Source organism: Schistocerca gregaria, chromosome 7, assembly GCF_023897955.1.
Source record: "Schistocerca gregaria isolate iqSchGreg1 chromosome 7, iqSchGreg1.2, whole genome shotgun sequence".
Taxonomy (NCBI): domain Eukaryota; kingdom Metazoa; phylum Arthropoda; class Insecta; order Orthoptera; family Acrididae; genus Schistocerca; species Schistocerca gregaria.
Genome location: NC_064926.1, coordinates 493,837,678 through 493,858,018, shown reverse-complemented (window position 1 = coordinate 493,858,018; position 20,341 = coordinate 493,837,678). Strand labels below are relative to the sequence as shown.

The 20,341-nt window shown below is 45.7% G+C and overlaps 1 protein-coding gene across 3 annotated transcripts in view; it reads right to left on the bottom strand.

Moving 5' to 3' along the window:
• LOC126281722 (histone-lysine N-methyltransferase ash1) overlaps window positions 1–20,341 on the bottom strand; it is a 322,515-nt gene that overhangs the window by 173,174 nt on the left and 129,000 nt on the right. The window lies entirely within an intron of this gene.

Here is a 20,341-nt window from a genome sequence, read left to right as displayed (position 1 = left end):
AGAAATCAATACGGGACGTACGACAAGCGTACCCCTTTCGGCAATGCGGGGAAATTTAGCGTTAATGGATAAAATGGCAGCAAACGACCGACGCGAATGCCTCTGCTAACTGCACGACATCGCCTGCAGGGCTTCTCCTGGGCTCGTGACCATATCGGTTGCACCCTAGACGACTGGAAAGCCGTGGACTCGTTAGATAGCTCTTGATTTCAGTTGGCACGGGCAGAAGACAGGCTTCGAGATCCTACGGGGCCATGGATCCAAGTTGTCAACAAGGCACAGTGCAGCCACAATGGTAAAATTTGTGGCGAGGTGTTATGGGACCAAACGGCTGAGGTCATCGGCCCTTAAGCTTACACGCTATTTAATCTAACTTAAACTTACTTACGCTAAGGACGACACACACACCCATGCCCGAGGGAGGACTCGAACCTCCGACGGGGGGAGCCGCGCGGACCGTGACAAGACGCCTCAGACCACGCGGCTCCATAATGGTGTGTGCTGGGTTTACATGGAGTGGACCAATCGCTGACTGGAAATAGTTATGTTAGGGTACTTGGACAACATCTGAAGCCATTCATGAACTTTATCCAGGTTGCCTGAAATGATTTCCACTGAACATTTATGGACATAATCGAGAGGTCAGTTAGTGCTAAAATCCTGCACCGGACACACTTTCGCAATTGTGGACGAATATAGAGGCAGCATGGCTCAATACTTCTGCAAGGGACTTCCAACGACTTGTTGAGTCCACGCCATGCCGAGTTATTTCAGTATGCCGGCCAAAAGGAGGTCCGACATGATATAGGTGGTGTCCCATGACATTTGTCATCGCAGGGTATTTTGCTTCTGGAAAAGAAGTCATTCGTGGCGGTAAAGATAAAATGGGTCGCGCTATGTGATAAATATTTTCGTCATAGATTCAGTTTGTGGAATCAAGGTAGCCAACAACACGATGGAATACATGCCGCCCTGGGGATGACAAGTGGAGCTTGTAGTCGTGTATCCCGTGAGGATTTTCCAGTCGAACTGCTGGGAGATGAGGTATCTGGTGGCAGCTGCGGCCGCTAACAGGAACGAGGCGGCAGCCGCGAGACGCCCACGCCACGCGCGCCGCGGCCCACGCGCCAGGGAGCGGTAGGCGGTAGGTAGCGCTGGAATGTCGCCCCGAGCCGAGCAGGGCAGGGCAGGGCAGGGCAGGGCAGAGCAGAGCAGAGCAGAGCAGAGCAGCGCCACGCGGCCGCTGCCGTGCTCACCTCAACTCGTCCGTCACATTTCGAGCGGATTACCAAAGTACTGTATGGCAGCGACTTTCCCAGCTCGGCGGATCGAACTGCCACACGTGACTGCCTCGAGTATCGGCTCACGGCATCGGTCACATCGCTGTTGGTAGCCTCTTAGGAAGGGCACAACTCGGATATTAATGATTTTTTGGTGGAAGAGGACATTACGGTTACGATAACAAGAGAAAGGAAGGCGACAGCGATAGAGCGAACACCTGCAGACGGACCGAAAGAGGGAACAGATATCCACCAAGAGGGAATGTACCACTGTTCAATTTGGAGGAGAGAAATGATCCCGGCAGAATGGAAGCGGAAGCAGTCTGTCATCTGCCCGGTACTTACCAAAGAAGACCCAATGTGTCATAGGACGGTTGCTATTCACAATATACATAAATGACCTTGTGGATAACATCGGAAGTTCACTGAGGCTTTTTGCAGACGATGCTGTGGTGTATCGAGAGGTTGTAACAATGGAAAATTCTACTGAAATGCAGGAGGATCTGCAGCGAATTGGCGCACGGTGCAGGGAATGGCAATTGAATTTCAATGTAGACAAGTGTAACGTGCTGCGAATACATAGAAAGATAGATCCCGTATCATTTAGCTACAAAATAGGAGGTCAGCAACTGGAAGCAGTTAATTCCAAAAATTATCTGGGAGTACGCATTAGGAGCGATTTAAAATGGTATGATCATATAAAGTTGATCGTCGGTAAAGCAGAGGCCAGACTGAGATTCATTGGAAAAATCCTAAGGAAATGCAATCCGAAAACAAAGGAAGTAGGTTGCAGTATGCTTGTTCGCCCACTGCTTGAATACTGCTCAACAGTGTGGGATCCGTACCAGATAGGGTTGATAGAAGAGATAGAGAAGATCCAACGGAGAGCAGCGCGCTTCGTTACAGGATTATTTAGTAATCGCGAAAGCGTTACGGACATGATAAACTCCAGCGGAAGACTCTACAGGAGAGACGCTCAGTAGCTCGGTACGGGATTTTGTTAAAGTTTCGAGAACATACCTTCGCCGAAGAGTCAAGCAGTACATTGCTCCCTCCTACGTGTATCTCGGGAAGAGACCACGAGGATAAAATCAGAGAGATTAGTGCCCACACAGAATCATACCGACAACAGTTCTTTCCACGAACAATACGAGACTGGAATAGAAGGGAGAACCGATAGAGGTACTCAAAATATCCTCCACCGCACACCGTCAGGTGGCTTGCGGAGTAGATGTAGAAATGAAACGCAGCTACTACAGAGGAATGGCCAGAGAACGATGACAGTCCTTTAGATCTGGATGGTTAAATCTTTGACGTAGTAAAAGGGGTCAATAACACATGGCAGTACTCAATCAAATTAATAGACCAGGAACATTCCATAAATTGATCACTGCTGTTATCGATAATGCTTTTCTTCGATGTCGTAATCGAAATACAAGACGGCGCGCGCAGCGTTTACGACATCCGGTAGGCGCGACACCACTGCCGCTAGGCTGCTCAGTCGCCAGCTGAGTCGCAATAGTTGCCAGAGCGAATCGATGACATCATGACAGTCGACTGCCAAGCAGATCCAGCGACAATTGGTCCGTTCAGCCTGACTACAGTAATCAACTGCCAGCCGTTAACGTGAGCAGTTCGAAAGGAATACTACGTTAACAATTCCTGGATGGGTCCGAGCCTCACATGGGCAGCGGCCCATAGCCATAGACGTCCTATCTTCTGACCTATGTGTCGTACAATGATACGGTTTTCCAGATACCTCCCGTATTCAATCAAACATACACGCTACCTGGAACTCTAACCGGATTGGCGAAACAGTTTATTCTTTTAAAAACATCTGGGTAAGCTGAAACTTATCCAACTTGATCCAGAATTAGATTTCCACTCTGCAGCGGAGTGTGCGCTGACATAAAACTTCCTAGCAGATTAAAACTGTGTGCCGGACCGAGACTCGAACTCGGAACCTTGGCCTTTCGTGGGCCAAGTGCTCTACCATCTGAGCTACCCGCAGACTCACGCCCCGTCCTCACAGCTTTACTTCTGCCAGTATCTCATCTCCTACCCTCCAAACTTTGCAGAAGCTCTCCTGCGAACCTTGAGGAACTAGCACTCCTGAAAGAAAGGATATTGCGGAGACATGGCTTAGCCACAGCCTGGAGGATGTTTCCAGAATGAGAATGATGTTTCCAGACTATGGCTAAGCCATGTCTCCGCAATATCCTTTCTTGCAGGAGTGCTATTTCTTCAAGGTTCGCAGAAGAGCTTCTGCAAAGTTTGGAAGGTAGGAGACGAGGTACTGGCAGAAGTAAAGCTGTGAGGACGGGGCGTGAGTCGTGCTTGGGTAGCTCAGATGGTAGAGCACTTGCCCGCGAATGACAAAGGTCCCGAGTTCGAGTCTCGGTACGGCAAAAGTTTTAATCTGCCAGGAAGTTTCATATCCAACTTGATGTTGGTCGCTAAGCCTTTAATGCACCATGCTTCCTACTTAAACGACGACTTTGCGAGGCACTTCTGAGGGAGCCAAGGAGGTGATAATCGGAAATGGGCGTTCCAACGCCTAAAAAAAACTGCTAACGAATATTTTGATTCCGTGGGAATCCACATCCTCTAAGTATTTGTTTAATAAAAGAATGCATTGTATAAGGTGCGTTCAAAAAGAAACGAGCCGGGGGCATAATTACAGAAAAATGTTAGAAGTACTGACCCTAGCTGTTGAGACAGCTGTTTCACTGTGACACAAGGCGGTGCATGTCTGTCTCCTAAGAGGCTGCGATGTTAACCAGTTCCGTACGTACAGCTGGACGTTGTGGTCTGAGGTGACTCGTTTTCCCCTCAGAGCCTTTTTAAGGGGACCAAAAATGGCGTAATCACAGGGAGAGAGGTCCAGTCTGTATGGCGGGTGGCCGAGAACCTCCAATTTGAATCTGCAGGAGTGCCGCTAATGTGTTGACCGTAGGAGGCTTTGCTTTGCCGTGGAGCAGAATGACTCCCACGCGAGATTGCCTGTTTGTTTTGATCTGATCGCTTGGCGAAGAGTGGTCAAGGTTTGCGGGTAACGCTCGGCATTCACTGTTGTCCAGTGCTGCAGGAAGGGAATCAGAAGGGGGCCACCTTGGTCAAAGAAGAACGTCAGCATAACCTCCCTGCACTCGTGTGGACGATGACATCCGCTGTACGTGCGGAACTGGTTAACATCGCAACCCAGGGAATTTTATGAGACAGCCATTCACAACCTTGTGTCACAGTGGGAAAAGTGTCTCAACAGCCAGGGTCAATACTTCTAACATACAGGTACTGGTTTCTGTAATTATGCCTACGGGTCATTTCTTTTTGAACGCCCCTTGTATGATGTAGACTGTATTGTGCTTTATTGAAATCGCACTATTAGCTAATTTCGACCGTGACCCGTTATAAAGTACACTTACAATATGATGTATTACAGTAGTACTGAACTCTTTTTTTTATGTCGCATACATAAAGCCAGAAGTTGTACTCCATCGTAACATCCTCTGAGTGCAGCAGCCTGACAACCCATGGCCATAGATGTCTGCAATGAATAGTTTCACCGGTTAGTCAACGGTGTGTATTCTTACACCGCTACACAACGGCACCATTTTCGACCTTAGGCCATGATGTTTAGTGCGATTTGTTTGCATATCGCCCTTATCTAGCACTTTCACTCTCACTAAGTACTTTTCTAGGAAAGGCCTTTCGAGTTCAAAGGTGATTTGGCCAAACTTGACAAACTTTTCCGTTGGCGGCACTGGGAGTAGAAATTTTTACTCTGAAGACAGTGATGTATCAATGACTGCCTTCACAAACATAACTTTTTCAGCCTCTGTGGTTATACATGAAGCGTGACTAGGGTTGCCAACTTGTGTAAGTACATATACTTTTTATTGAGCTCCGTGTGCAATAAGATAGTCCTAAAAATGAAATATTTTCAAAATCTGTGTATTTATCTACTGAAATATGGACTTTTCGTACTTCTGGCTTCAACTACGGATTTTTGGTCGGCTTTAAAATGTTGATAAAATAAATGAGTTACTCTTTATTCAAATGTACTGCACTTCTTTCCTCTTCCTGCAGTTTTCTTCGGTAAATGCTGTGGTTACGTCAGCAGAAAGCATGTAAGATACAATTGTGTAATTTTTTGGTGACTTAAATCACTAGTTTTTTAAGCATATGCACCCATGTTTAGAAAAACAAATCAGAAAACGTTGAACGACTAGACACGACATTCACAAGACACGTCAATTAGCATGTTCCGCAGAAATGATTAGCACTGGAACCATGTCGGCCCGTGGGTTCAAGGTCAAAATAGATATCGCGGCGCAACACCACCTACCGGTAAAATGTGCCTGCGGCTCTTGTCACTATAAACCGAAGGTAATGGAACAGAGTGACTTGAGCAGATGTGCAGGATGCCTTGCAGACGTATGCGCGAACCGTACCGTCAGATCAGTGAGTTTGAAAGAGGACGCATGCGAGAATGTGGTGCATTCATTCGGGAAATTGCTGCTCGTGTGCGACGAAGTGTTCCGACAGCGTAGCGGGCGTGTGCCGAATGGTTCACAAAACTAATACGTACAACTATAACCCAATACGTTAATTGTTTCCCAGCAATCGAATGTATAAATTTGTTTTCATTCAGTTCTTCGCCCACGACGGAGGTATCCTGTGAGCATGCGCAACACTAGAAGCGAAGTCAACAGCAAACATAAGGCGCCTCATTGTTGGCGTGCTAAATTGATCAATGTTAGTTGGGATTGCTTGGGGGAAGAGACCAAACAGCGTGTTCATCGGTCTAATCGGATTAGGAAAGGACGTCGGCCGTGAGCGCGGATAGCGAATACCTGAACTATTCGTTGAGAGATTTCTGGGAAAGTATAGTGCACGTACAAAGGAGACCGCGCATATGACGCCAAGTGCGAACCAATTTTGAGCATTGTTAAAAGTGTCAGGATCATTACCTGGTCGGATTAAAGTAAGGCATGGAAGCAATTTACAGGGGTGCAGCTAGATTTGTTACCCGATGAGGTCATAAACGTTCCGTGAACTTGAATGGGGACCTTCGGAGATAAGTCGATGTGCTTTAACTGAAACTTTATTGAAGAAATTTAGAGGACCAGAGTGACTACGGGGGAACGACTGTATTGCCTCCTACGCTAACTGGCGTTAAGGACAAAATAGAGGAAAATAGGGCTCGCGCAGGAGCATGCAAGCAATAGTGTTCCCCCCACCCTCACACTTTCGAGTGGAACAGGAAAGTCACTGTGTAGCAATGGTTTAAAGTACCCTCACCATGCATTATAAAATGGTTTAGGAAATATATATGTAGATGTAGGTTCTGCTTCTTTATTGGTCTGTTCACTGGTAACTGCGGAAAATGTTTCTTTGTGTATACAGTTGGTATTCCATTAACTCCTGCAAGCCTCTCTCTTAACTTAGCAAATACGGCAATAACTCGTCAGTGAAACTGTTCGAGGCCTCCTTAAAAAGATGATAGCATGTATTTCTCAAAGCTTTTCACAATGTAAACGACATCTTTCACTTGGACCAGAAACCGAGTGCAATATTTGGTTACGTCCAAGTGTGGAGTAAAAGAGTTACGAGGCGGGTCCCGCGTTCGGTACATGCCAGTACTGTGTAGCAAAAATTGTACGCGCTGCAACGAGTCTCTCATTGCGGTACACGTCGTCAAATTAATTGAATACCCTACAATCTAAACGCGGACTTCATGCGACAATAAAAGTCGACCAATTCTTACAATTTATCTAAGAAACAACATTTCAATACTTTACAAGCGGACTTCACGGAGCACGGAGTGGTCCTCTCAGAATTCTTCATACTTACGAGAACCTGGAACTTTAACAGTGGCAACTACTTACTGACAACTTATACAAGATGGACTCATATAGAAGTTCAGCTGTACTTAAAAAGTAGTCACCAGAATTGTACATAAACCGTCGCCAGCCAGCTATGTGGAAGACGCAGAATACCCTTAGCAGCTCTAGTTGCACTGATAGTTCGTGTGGAGAAGTCCTACGCCCGACGAATCTCTGTAGCAGTTCTCAAGCGAATGACATGACGTGTTGCATTCAATTTATTCCTAAATTTGAAATCACAGGGCCTAACGTCCGAGAAGGGTGGTGAGTGGTGCAGCACTTCCCAGTCCTCTTGATGGATGCTCCATATGCACCCGAGCACTGTCCTGCAAAATGATGGCTGGATCCTGCAGAAAGTGTCGGCGCTTCTTTCTCTAAGCTGTTCATTTTTGGATCACAGCCTGCGACCAGCTTACAGAGAGAAGTGGCGGCGATTTCTCCAGCACCCATCAATTTGCAGGGCAATACTCCGGCGCATATGGCACAAGCCGAGACCGATACGTTCGATCGATCGATGGGACTGCGAGTGCCATATCGCCCACCGCACTCCCCAGACTTGTGACTTTCAACTTAGTTGCTAAGCTGAAGAAAGCACTTCAATGGCATTGTTAGCACAGATCCGTCGGGCAACAGGCCGTTCACAACTGGCGCTGCTAAGAGTATCCTACGACTTCCGCATACCGGCAAAAGTTGGTGAATACTTTGAAGTGCAGTGAAAATTCGAAAAATGTTTCTATTTTGTATAAGCTGTAAAAAAATAGTTGCCACTATTAAAGTTCCAATCCTCGTATATGACTGAAGGTCAGTGTCCGGATATGTAATTCATAAAACGATTTGGCAAAAATCTTTGGAAATAGTACGTTATCCGAACGCCATTAAGTACAAACAGCTAACGGCCTTGCCGCATTGGTAACATCGGCTCTCGTCAGATCACAGAAGTTACTCGCTGTCGGGGTTGGTTAGCACTTAAACGGGGAACCGTCCTATCTGCCGGGCGGTGTTGGCATGCGGAGTGCAGTGAGCCTTTGTGAGGCACATTGAGGAACTTGTTTGAGAAGCAGCGGCTCCGCTCCTAAAACTGACAATGGCCGGGAGAGTGGTGTGCTCACCACACGCCCCCTCCATATCCGCATCCAGTGACGCCTGTGGGCAGAGGATGACACGGACGTTGGTCAGTACTGTTGGGCCTTCCGAGACCTGATCGTTTGGTTTTTTAGTTAAGTACGAACAACTGTAATTTTAATGGATTCATCGACAGCTCCATGAATACAGCAGTTGGTTTGAAATTATTAAGTCAGTGGTTTGCATCCCGTCATAACATACTTTTTCTAATTCTGTATTTCTTAACATTAACTAAATGAAAATGTTAACAAATACTGAATCATGATTTTTAAAAATACTTGTTTTTCGTTACTGGTCATCATCATCATCATCATCATCATCATTTAAGACTGATTATGCCTTTCAGCGTTCAGTCTGGAGCATAGCCCCCTTATAAAATTCCTGCATGATTTTGCTCTGATTGTTGCCAGCATCATACACTCCTGGAAATGGAAAAAAGAACACATTGACACCGGTGTGTCAGACCCACCATACTTGCTCCGGACACTGCGAGAGGGCTGTACAAGCAATGATCACACGCACGGCACAGCGGACACACCAGGAAACGCGGTGTTGGCCGTCGAATGGCGCTAGCTGCGCAGCATTTGTGCACCACCGCCGTCAGTGTCAGCCAGTTTGCCGTGGCATACGGAGCTCCATCGCAGTCTTTAACACTGGTAGCATGCCGCGACAGCGTGGACGTGAACCGTATGTGCAGTTGACGGACTTTGAGCGAGGGCGTATAGTGGGCATGCGGGAGGCCGGGTGGACGTACCGCCACTTCCCAGCAAATTAGGGACACTGTTGCTCCTGGGGTATCGACGAGGACCATTCGCAACCGTCTCCATGAAGCTGGGCTACGGTCCCGCACACCGTTAGGCCGTCTTCCGCTCACGCCTTAACATCGTGCAGCCCGCCTCCAGTGGTGTCGCGACAGGCGTGAATGGAGGGACGAATGGAGACGTGTCGTCTTCAGCGATGAGAGTCGCTTCTGCCTTGGTGCCAATGATGGTCGTATGCGTGTTTGGCGCCGTGCAGGTGAGCGCCACAATCAGGACTGCATACGACCGAGGCACACAGGGCCAACACCCGGCATCATGGTGTGGGGAGCGATCTCCTACACTGGCCGTACACCTCTGGTGATCGTCGAGGGAACACTGAATAGTGCACGGTACATCCAACCCGTCATCGAACCCATCGTTCTACCATTCCTAGACCGGCAAGGGAACTTGCTGTTCCAACAGGACAATGCACGTCCGCGTGTATCCCGTGCCACCCAACGTGCTCTAGAAGGTGTAAGTCAACCACCCTGGCCAGCAAGATCTCCGGATCTGTCCCCCATTGAGCATGTTTGGGACTGGATGAAGCGTCGTCTCACGCGGTCTGCACGTCCAGCACGAACGCTGGACCAACTGAGGCGCCAGGTGGAAATGGCATGGCAAGCCGTTCCACAGGGCTACATCCAGCATCTCTACGATCGTCTCCATGGGATAATAGCAGCCTGCATTGCTGCGAAAGGTGGATATACACTGTACTAGTGCCGACATTGTGCATGCTCTGTTGCCTGTGTCTATGTGCCTGTGGTTCTGTCAGTGTCATCATGTGATGTATCTGACCACAGGAATGTGTCAATAAAATTTCCCCTTCCTGGGACAATGAATTCACGGTGTTCTTATTTCAATTTCCAGGAGTGTATTTAAAGTATCGGGGAAGCAGGTTGCTAGCCTTACTTGCCCCGAGTCCCATTGAGTTTTACCCCTAACGGCTGAGGGACTAACCGGTGGATTTGGTAGTCTTTGCCGTCTGAGCACAAAGGTGACCACGACTCAGAATATGTCCGAGATGCCCAGCCTTATTCCAAAGTAACTGGTATCCCGACTGTCGGGACCACTTACTTGGTCACTCATACGTTGCCCGTGGTTCATGAACTAGGACATGACTACAGGAATCCACACTGGTCGTATGAAAAAATCGGTAAACAAATCATAGTGCCTTTTTGTTAAACGAAAAAAGTTATACACTCAATAACACTATTCAGCCTCTAGAAATAAAAATACTTGGTTTTCTATTTGATGTTTCCCATTTTGTACTAAATTTTCATTTATTTTAGGTACATCCACTTTCATTCTAATAGTAATAAAAATGTTATTTTTTTATTAAAAACGACGATTTAATATTGAATTGACATTTCCATATGGTAACACACACGATTTTTTTGAAATGTATGCTACTATAGAGAATCGATTGCACAATTTCAAACCAACTGTGCTACGCGCTGAGATACCACTGAATTATTAAACAGTTTACATTATTGTGCACTTAAAACCGCTCAAAAATATTCTAACCTTTCATCTCACTATTTTAAGAAACTGATGTCCTGGAACTGACCTCCAAATTATCTTAAGTATGAACAATTCTGAAAGGCTACCTTCCTTTAAGAGAGATCCATTGTATCTGTTTGCTGCATTATGGCCCAACAGTGGAAATATGTTTTGCACGATGACAAGGAATAAGGATACAACATTTCCTGTATTCTATTCACATCATACTTGAGCCAAAGCTCGAGCTTTAATCAACCTCCAATAGAGTTCCCGTCGTGAGCAATGTAATGTAGTGAATACATTTGTGGTTTCCTTGAATGAACAGCTGTCGGTAGTTATCATATGAGACAGCGCTGTAAGGTTACGGAGGCGGCAGGAATAGATATGATGCGTGCGCTACCAGTGATTACACCGATACACACAACGCGAAATTACACAGGATATAACTGGTTAGTTACTACTAAACATCCTGATGCTGTGAAGAGGTAACAATGCACAGTTACACCGGACGAAAGGTCGCTGGAGGAAAGTTTTTACTCAAATTCTACGTGTTAAGAATAATGGTGTTTTACGCAAAGGGGTCCTCGCAAAACAGTTCCGAGCTCACAACAATGTTTCTTCTCTTGCATCATTCACGACTGGAACAAGAAACGGAGGATTGTGCTACAGAAAGATCCTTTCGCCACACAATACAGCGACCATAGGCAATAAAAACATTGTAACTCCACTTTTAAATTTTGAGGATAAGCAAAATCGGTTACTTAAAAAATAACGCAAAGTGATACAGAAATGTCTGCATGTGTAAATGTATAGTATAAGCCTAGTTATTGACAGATTGGACAAATCCATGCACTTTCAAATCTCTCTTTGGTTACAGAGTTACTGTACCCTCAAATTACGAGGATTTCATAGACCGATGGAATATTGCTTACGATCTATAAGGTGGTTAAAGGAGTATAGACGCAGAAAGAAATGACTTAGTCCAGAATGAATTTTTCACTCTGCACCAGTGTGCTCGCTTGTATGATTGAACTTGATTGAACCAGGAAGCTTTGCCATGAGCGGCCAAGTGCTCTGCCGAATGAGCTAGCCATGCACGACTCACAAACCGTACGTTCGATGCATACGAGCGATGCGTTTCAGGAGTGCACATGAAACAATGGTGCCGCGCACACTACGGAGTGAAGCTGCGAAACCGCCGCGTTCGCCAACCACTGTTGCATCTCGCCGACAAGCAGCAATCGTTGTAGTTGAATGGAGCAGTGAAAGTGCGTTACCAACCACCTCAACAGCTGTCTTCAGCCTGGCATGGATGCGACTAGTTTGGACGCGGAATTGTTCAATGAAGGGCTGAAAAAAATACCCTGACATATGGGGCACCTCTCGCAAAGAGTACCAAAATAGGATTCAGAAGAGTCACATGGTTTCAAGTGTGTGGAAAGTTTTGTGGGGGTTCGATGTGAAAACAAATCAGGAGAGAAATGATACAGATAAACATCAATGCTAAACAATTTAGTTCAAAAAATGGCTCAAATGGCTCTGAGCACTATGGGACTTAACATCTTAGGTCATCAGTCCCCTAGAACTTAGAACTACTTAAACCTAACTAACCTAAGGACATCACACAACACCCAGCCATCACGAGGCAGAGAAAATCTCTGACCCCGCCGGGAATCGAACCCGGGAACCTGGCCGTGGGGAGCGAGAACGCTACCGCACGACCACGAGATGCGGGCACAATTTAGTTCAAATGGCTCTGAGCACTACGGGACTTAACATCTGAGGTCTTAAGTCCCCTAGACTTACAACTACTTAAACCTAACTAACCTAAGGACATCACACACACATCCATGCCCGAAGCAAGATCCGAAACTGCGACCGTAGCAGCAGCGCGGCTCCGGACTGAAGAGCCTAGAACCGATCGGCCACAGCGGCAGGCAATTAATCATTTATGTCTGTAAATTAAACATTACTTCCTTTGTTAAGTGAACTACTACTTTGGGTTGCTCAGATTTCACTATCAAGATCACACAGCATGCTTTTCAAACCCCCTGGCATTTTCAGCAACCTTTCCCTTGTGAATTTCGGTATGCACTCTTTTTACAAGACTTCCCAAACATATTTGCGAACTTTCCTTACTATTTTGTAGAGCTGTCTGGCCGAATGCATATTTATAATGTACAACACTTAGAATGCAGCTACTACTCAGGTATCTGGAAAAGATGAACAACTGACCGACTGTACATGCATCATCTCTTACATTCATAAACAGTGTCACGAACGCTTTCAAAAGCATGAGCTAACCCGCGTGTGAGTCCAAAACCTGCCGTTGCGTTTCTTGATGCATTCATAAACGAAATAAGCGAATACTGCCTGCTTTCTTCTGCCTGTTCGATTCCAATCCAGTACAGATACACAGTTATTACTGTGACACCGCGATCTCGCTGCGAGCACGTGCGGGCGTTGCTCGTGTGCATCGAGCCGTACTCACAGCTTACTTCCGCCAGTATCTCATCTCCTGCGTTCCGAACTTCACAGACGTTCTCTCTCTGTAACTTTCAAGAATAGCACTCCTGGAAGAAAGGAAACTGCGGAATGGCTTAGCCGCGGCCTGGGGGACTGTTTCCCAGAATGAATTTTTCACTCTGGAATTTTTTTATTCTTCCCAGAATGAGTTTTTCACTTTGGATTTTTTTTATTCTGGAAACAGTCCCTCAGACTGTGGCTAAGCCATGTCTCCGCAATTTCCTTCCTCCCAGGAGTGTTAGTCCTGCAAGTCAAACAGAACTTCTATGACGTTTGGAGGGTAGGAAATGAAGTATTGGCGGAAGTAAAGCTGCATACGGAAAATACAGCAATGGTTGAGCCCAAACAAAGCTGCAATCCTCGTGCAATGACGCAAGTTCTTGTTGCTTTCGTCGCTGCCTTTTTTTTTAAACTCCTCAACCTCGACACACTGGCCGTGAAATGTCTAGTGTAGTCCAAGGAACAAGCGATCATTTTCTTCGCAAACGAACCAAATGTTTTTGATTTCGGCCCATCTTGGAACATACTGTCACCTGATTGCTGCTTACTTTCCGGTTCGTACAAAGTAGATCTAAAGTTTAATCTGTTACGAATTAGCACAGAGATTTTGCATTTTGTCGGTCGAATGTTTTGAATCATTACCTTACACCAACTGATGTGAGCTGGCTTCTGAGTTTCTGTAACTGCGCGGACTCCATCTAGAACATATCTATTCATGCAAAATGGAATGTGCTTTAGTCTCTATCGCACAAAAACTCATATGCAAAGCCTCTTCAATTAAGCTGCGTACAGCATCTACTGTGTTACGAAGAACAGACGCTGATTTTCATGAAATTTATAGATGACAGAAGCGTGATTACGATGAAATTATGAAAGTCATTTGTAAACAGTCCTTTAATAAAACGATTGATTACCAAAGTCGAGTACAGCCCTTCGAGGCATTGTTGTTGACCTCGGCCTCTATGAAAATGGCAATAAATCACGCAACAAAAACCTTCACGTGGAATTTCCAATATTCACAAGATTCCTTGCGTAAAAGCTCAGTTTAAACAAATCACTCTGCCATTTTCTGATCAACAATAGTTGTGCCACGTCTACGTCTACATCATGTCATGACTACTTCAATTCACACTTAAGTGCCTGGCTGAGGGTTCTTCGAACCACTACTACTTTACCGCTGCACTCTCTAGCAGCACGTGGAAAAAACGATCAAAATCTTTATGAGCTCTGATTTCTCGTATTTTATTACGATCATCGTATCTCCTCATGCAGGGTGGCGGTAATAAAATATTTTCACATTCAGAAGAGAAAGTTATTGATTGAAATATCGTCAAACTATCTCGCATAACGAAAACCGCCTTTGTTTTAATGAATGCCATCCCAACTAGCTTACCATATCTGTGACACTCTCTCCCCTATTTCGCGATAATACAAAACTAGCTGCCTTTGAACGTTAACGACGTTCTCCGTCGATCATACCTGGTAAGGATACAAAAGAGCATACCAACACTATTAGGAGAGGACGACAAGCACAGTATAGGCTCTTGACTAGACCTGTTGCGCCTCTAAGTGTTCTGTCAATAAAACGTAGTCTCTGGTTTGCTCTGCCCTGAACTTCATTCATGTGACCGTTCTAACTCAGGTCGTTCGTAATTGTAAATCCTAGTTATTTAGTCGAATTGACAGCCTTTAAATTTATGTGACTTACCGGTTAACCGAAATTTAATGGATTTCTTTTCGTTCTCATGTAGATGATCTCGCCCATTTCTTTATTCAGAGAAAATTGCCACATTTCGCAACAGTACGCACGTTTTTTTTTTTTTTTTTAATAATTTTGCAGTTGGTTTTGATCATGTGAGACGGTAAATGACATCATCTGACGGCTACTCAAGTGGTCTCCTAAAAATAGCTTATGTAGATTAGGAACGATCCCCTGTCGATAAAACTCATTACTTCGTACGAATAAAGAGCTAGTTCTGTTTCACTAGAACGATAATTTCAGAATCCGTCATGAATGCGTGTGAACAGTCCGTTTACCTTCCAGGAAAGACATTTTCTAATGCAGCATATGTTCCAAAATGCTACTGAAAATGGACACCGACGTTGGTGATTGGCTCCGGTATTCAGCGAATTACTCCTGTTTCCCTTGTTGAGTATTGGTGTAACCTGAGCAACTTTTCAGTCTTTTGATATGGATCTTTCGTCGAGAGAGAGGTGGTGTGTATGACTGATAAGTATGGAGCTATTGTATCAGCATTCTCTAAAAGGAACTTTATTGGTACGCTATCTCAATCGGAAGACACGCCTTTATTAAGTGCTTTAGGCTGTTTCGCTACATCGAGGATATCTACTTCTCATTTACTCATATTGGCAGTTGCTCTCAATTCCAATTCTGTAATGTTTACTTCATCTTCCTCGGTGAAGGAATTTCGGAAAACTGTGTTTAATAACTCCGCTTTAGTGGCACTGCCTTCGGTTATATCGCAACTGGTATCGCGCAGTGGAGGTACTGACTGCGTCTTGCCGCTGATGCGCTTCACATACGTCTCAACAGCGACACCTAGTGTCAGCAAGCGGACGCCTGTTTCGTCGGCGGTCCAGCGGGAGAAGGAAGCAGGCTGGCGCTGGCGGCGTGAAAGTGGCGGGGAGCGCCAGCGCCGCCTGTAGAAAGCTGAAGGTCAAGGCTAGGCGGGTTGAGTGAACCAGCCGCCGCTCGGCGCGGCGCGCCGCGGCCGACACGCGTCACGTACATTCTCGTGGGAGTGCTGGGCCCGCGCCCGCGCCCGCAAGGACACTCGGTCACTAAGTCATGATCCCCGGCAGCCGCGCCTCGCCGCCTCCGCATTTCAGAAAAAAAAACGAGGAAAATTACTGCGGCCGCAGCCACGGCTGCTCTAAAGAGGTACGACCGGCCCGATAACATCGGAGAGCTCTCACAAGGCGCTCGCTAATGTGGCCGCAGCGTGGGGAGCGCCGCCCAGACACTGAAGCACAGACAGCTTCAAAGCCAAGTACCAGCATGCGCGACGCAATGCAACTGGTGACACAATTATTCGACGTCCACAACGGGCAATAGTTGAGGCGCCGCAGAGACAATCTGGGAGCGCTACTAGTATCGTAAACAGGTCGTATGTGTCTTTCGAGATGTGTCAAGAATTTTACTAGCGACCGTTGAAAAAAGTGACCATGTTCTTGCGAAATCCCGCTGGACCTTGTATTAAAAGGAGACTCTGAAAGACTTTTAGTCCGTGCAACTTGCGTCGCAAAGGATCGTAACAATGAACTTCGGTCTCTCCATACGCGAATGGAATAGTTCAGGAGTGGCTTATATTAGTACGTGGTGGTGGTTGTGGTGGTGAGGACGGCGGACTTCGGCTTGTGGAATGACATGGGATAACTGTAGGTATCTGGTCTCTGCAACGATTAGACATTTGAACATCGAGCCTTGAGCAAAAATAGTAACGATTGTTCGGTGTGATGTAGTTTATTTTATTGGTGCATAAGTTTGTAGCGTTTTTGTTTTTCATGTTAGTATTCATTGCGGTGGGTTTATTTACCGAGTGTCATTTTTTATTTGTACTTCACTGTTGTTATTTGAGTTTACATATTGTCATTTTTATTATTTGGAGATAGTGAGTGTAGCTGTGGACGCTAGAAAAATGGAGTGCCCTGTGGGGAAATCGGATCATTTCCAACATTATCACCTTCTTGATTTTATTAGTGTGGCGAAATGGGGAAATGTATGGGGAAATGTCAATGGACAGAGCACACCAAAAAAATGGTTTTCTTGTTTTGAGGAGGATCATTTTGACACTAGTAACGTTCATGACACCTTCAGTGTTTGATGAAAATCGGTTAAACGTCTTAATCCACAATGATCCACGTCAAGGTCCTCCAGATGCGGCAAATGTGATGAACTGTTATCATTCCACCATCCTGAGACTTTTGCATACAATGAGGAAGGTTCAAAAATCGAGTGTAACTCTACCGCATGCTCTAAGCTAAAATCACAAAATCAGTGAGTGGCCATATGTGCATCTCTGCTTGCTCGTCAGCAATCGGTTCGTAAACAACACCGACCATCCCTATCTTGTATCGTTACAGGTGCCGACAAATGGAATCTTTACGGAAAATACAGCAATGGTTGAGGTCAAACAAAGTAGCAATCCTCGTGCAAAGATGCAAGCGCATCCACAAAAGTAATTTCATGCAACTGATGGAAAAACGACGGTATTGTGTGTTACGAACAGCTTCCCCGAGGTGCGACCATCACAGCTGACATTTGCTAACCACTACTGAGATGTCTTGCGATGCAATCCACGAACAACGGCCAGGAAGACTGCGTGAAGTGTGGTACTTCACGATAACGCCCACCCGCATTCTGCTAGACTGACGAAAACACTATGCAGGAGTTGGGTTGGGAACTCATTCCGCACCCTTCTTATTTACCTGATCTTGCGCCCTCAAGCTTTCACCTAACAGTGAAGGAGAATATATTATTGGTACCTAAAGCCTCTATTATGTATAGCTGTTGCGTTTATTAAGCTTATGGACAAACGCTTTGAAATTATGCACCAACTCAATAAACTGCTGTTCTGTATTTCTGCTGTTTCTCTGTGTGGAGTATATGGATGGGCTTCAAACGTTCCCAGGCACATTATTACTGTAGTGCCCTTCTGGGCTGCGGGGAGGGGGGAAGGGGGGAGGGAGAGAGGGGAGAGGAGAGAGAGAGAGAGAGAGAGAGAGAGAGAGAGAGAGAGAGAGAGAGAGAGAGAGAGAGAGAAGACCAGGACAGAGCGCACGGCGTTCACCCCTACAGCTCGTAAACAATAACACGACGTGCAATGGAAGCACACACCGGCGTTAGAAGTAAACCGTTAGCACCACCGGCGACGACTCGTCATAAACGGGGTTAGGGATGTTAGCTACCACGAAAAGTCGTCTAGGATCACCACGGGAACTGGTTGTGTATCTGGCAAGACAATAACTAAGCCTGGCCAACTTGGACTCTAGATCGCCATCACCACTCGTATTGTTGTTTCCTTCGGAGTATCCAGCATTTTAACAATACGAGTTTTTCAGGTTAATTTATGATACGAGATGTTGAGTTGACGGTGGGGAACTACACACTTCACTGCCAGAGGACTGAGTGGCAGAACACACGCTTTTCTAACTACGGGCTGTGTAGTATCTTAGTTACCAAAGCACTTTTCATAAAGAAAGAGCCGGCCGGGGTGGCCGAGCGGTTCTAGGCGCTACAGTCTGGAAGCGCGCGACCGCTACGGTCGCAGGTTCGAATCCTGCTTCGGGCATGGATTAGGTTAGTTAGGTTTAAGTAGTTCTAAGTTCTAGGGGCTGATGACCTCAGAAGTTAAGTCCTATAGTGCTCAGAGCCATTTGAACCGTAAAGAAAGAAAACAAAACAGAAGTAATACTTGCGTATGTCGTGAGCACCGCTTGGCAGCGTAAAAGTATCCTATGAATTACGGTGGCGAAAGTCTCTGAAATTCTACAGTAGAGAATGTATTGCTAAATATAACACCACGTTAATGGAAGACTGTATTAACTCCCACGACTTCAGCGACCTCCACTTTTATAATAGAAAATTTATTACTTTAAGCTGTTGAACATCGATCTGTGGAAAGCCGTTACATACCCAGCAATACGAAGGGAAAAGGACGCTGTTATCAATAGACATTAATTAAAGCTCTTTTTTGCTATGATTTTATTCACAGCTGTCATTTTTTCAGCCACTGTGCTGTATATTTTTTCACAATAGTAGATTTATTTCACTTACCCGGTTCTGACAGTGAGATCTTCTTCGGAACTTCAATTTTGGCTTAGCAGACGCCAAAACCTTCGGCAATGAAGCAGTATGCCATGATATACCGCAAAATGCACATGGTACGTTAGATAATTATGATCACAGATTAATAACTTAGGCAAGCATTAATCACACTACAGAGCCAGGTGGTGCGTACCATTATACTTCACTGACGAAGGTAATATGACATCTAAGCCAATATTGAACTTCCAAAGACGATAGATTGATCTGTAGAAGCCAGATCCATCTGTAAATTAAGCGACATAAATATTCCAACTCTACAGCTGACAATTTTATTCTGAAGAAAACAAAAATTGTTACTATCCTTTAGCTGTGTGTCCCAGCGCTGTTTATGAATTCATCACTTAAAGAAATCGACTAATTCAGTCTCACCTAAAACTAGATGGTGTCGCGATAAGGCAGAGGCCAAGACAAAAGCCTGAAGACACCGACTGGCCGCCTCCAATTTGCACGCAAGTCAGACCGGGCCCGCACCGGCAGCAGCCTGTGCTGCCAGCCAAGGCCACCCCGCCGCAAGGTCGCAATTAGCATAGCCGCCACACTGATACATCATCGCCATTATGGCGATATTCCCCCTGCTCCTTCTTACTGCCACAGAGTCGACCACACCTTATGTAATCTCTATGGAATCCGGGCTTATGCAAACAGTTCTCATTCGCAACTCCCCTCCCTCGCTGCTCACTCTCTCCTCGCCTCCCTGTCTACGAGAGCTATCCCGAAAGCAACAGATGTTTTAAAACAAAAAGCTAATAACACTGAAAAACCAAATTTTATTCTATATATATTTAAATATAAACTCTTCACCGGCACTCAAATTGAAGCATTTATTGTACCGCGGCACAAGATATTTCAGTACAGTCTGTCTAGAGATCTGTCGCCTGCGACTACGACTGCTTGTTTTGTATCATCCTCCTTAAGTTTGTCAGTGTCTGATAACACCTCTCTGAGTTAACTGTCGTGCCACGTTAAAGGAAATCAACTAGAGTCACTCACAGAGAGACCCGAAACACAGCAGTCATGATCTTTCTTGCTGACAATATTTACTAACACTATCTTAGTTTCTTGGTAGAGTTTGTGTGTCACCATTCCATAGCAGTCATTTTGTTTCACAGCTGATATGCTTCGCCCGATACGATACTGCAGGGCCTGTATTATTCCAAATTACTATTCAATGTTCCTTCGGACATGCAGATGTGTAACTGAATGACGACAATGAAAAATCTGTGCCGAATCCTGATTTCCTTTCTATCACGAGCGGCCTTCTTACGATAAGGCTATCCCAGCACGCTTCACGGCCCCCAAACCCAAACTTCCACAGGTCGTCAACCGCGAGTCTTCAACTTGCACTCGTACATCCACTACATATATTTCCGTACTGGG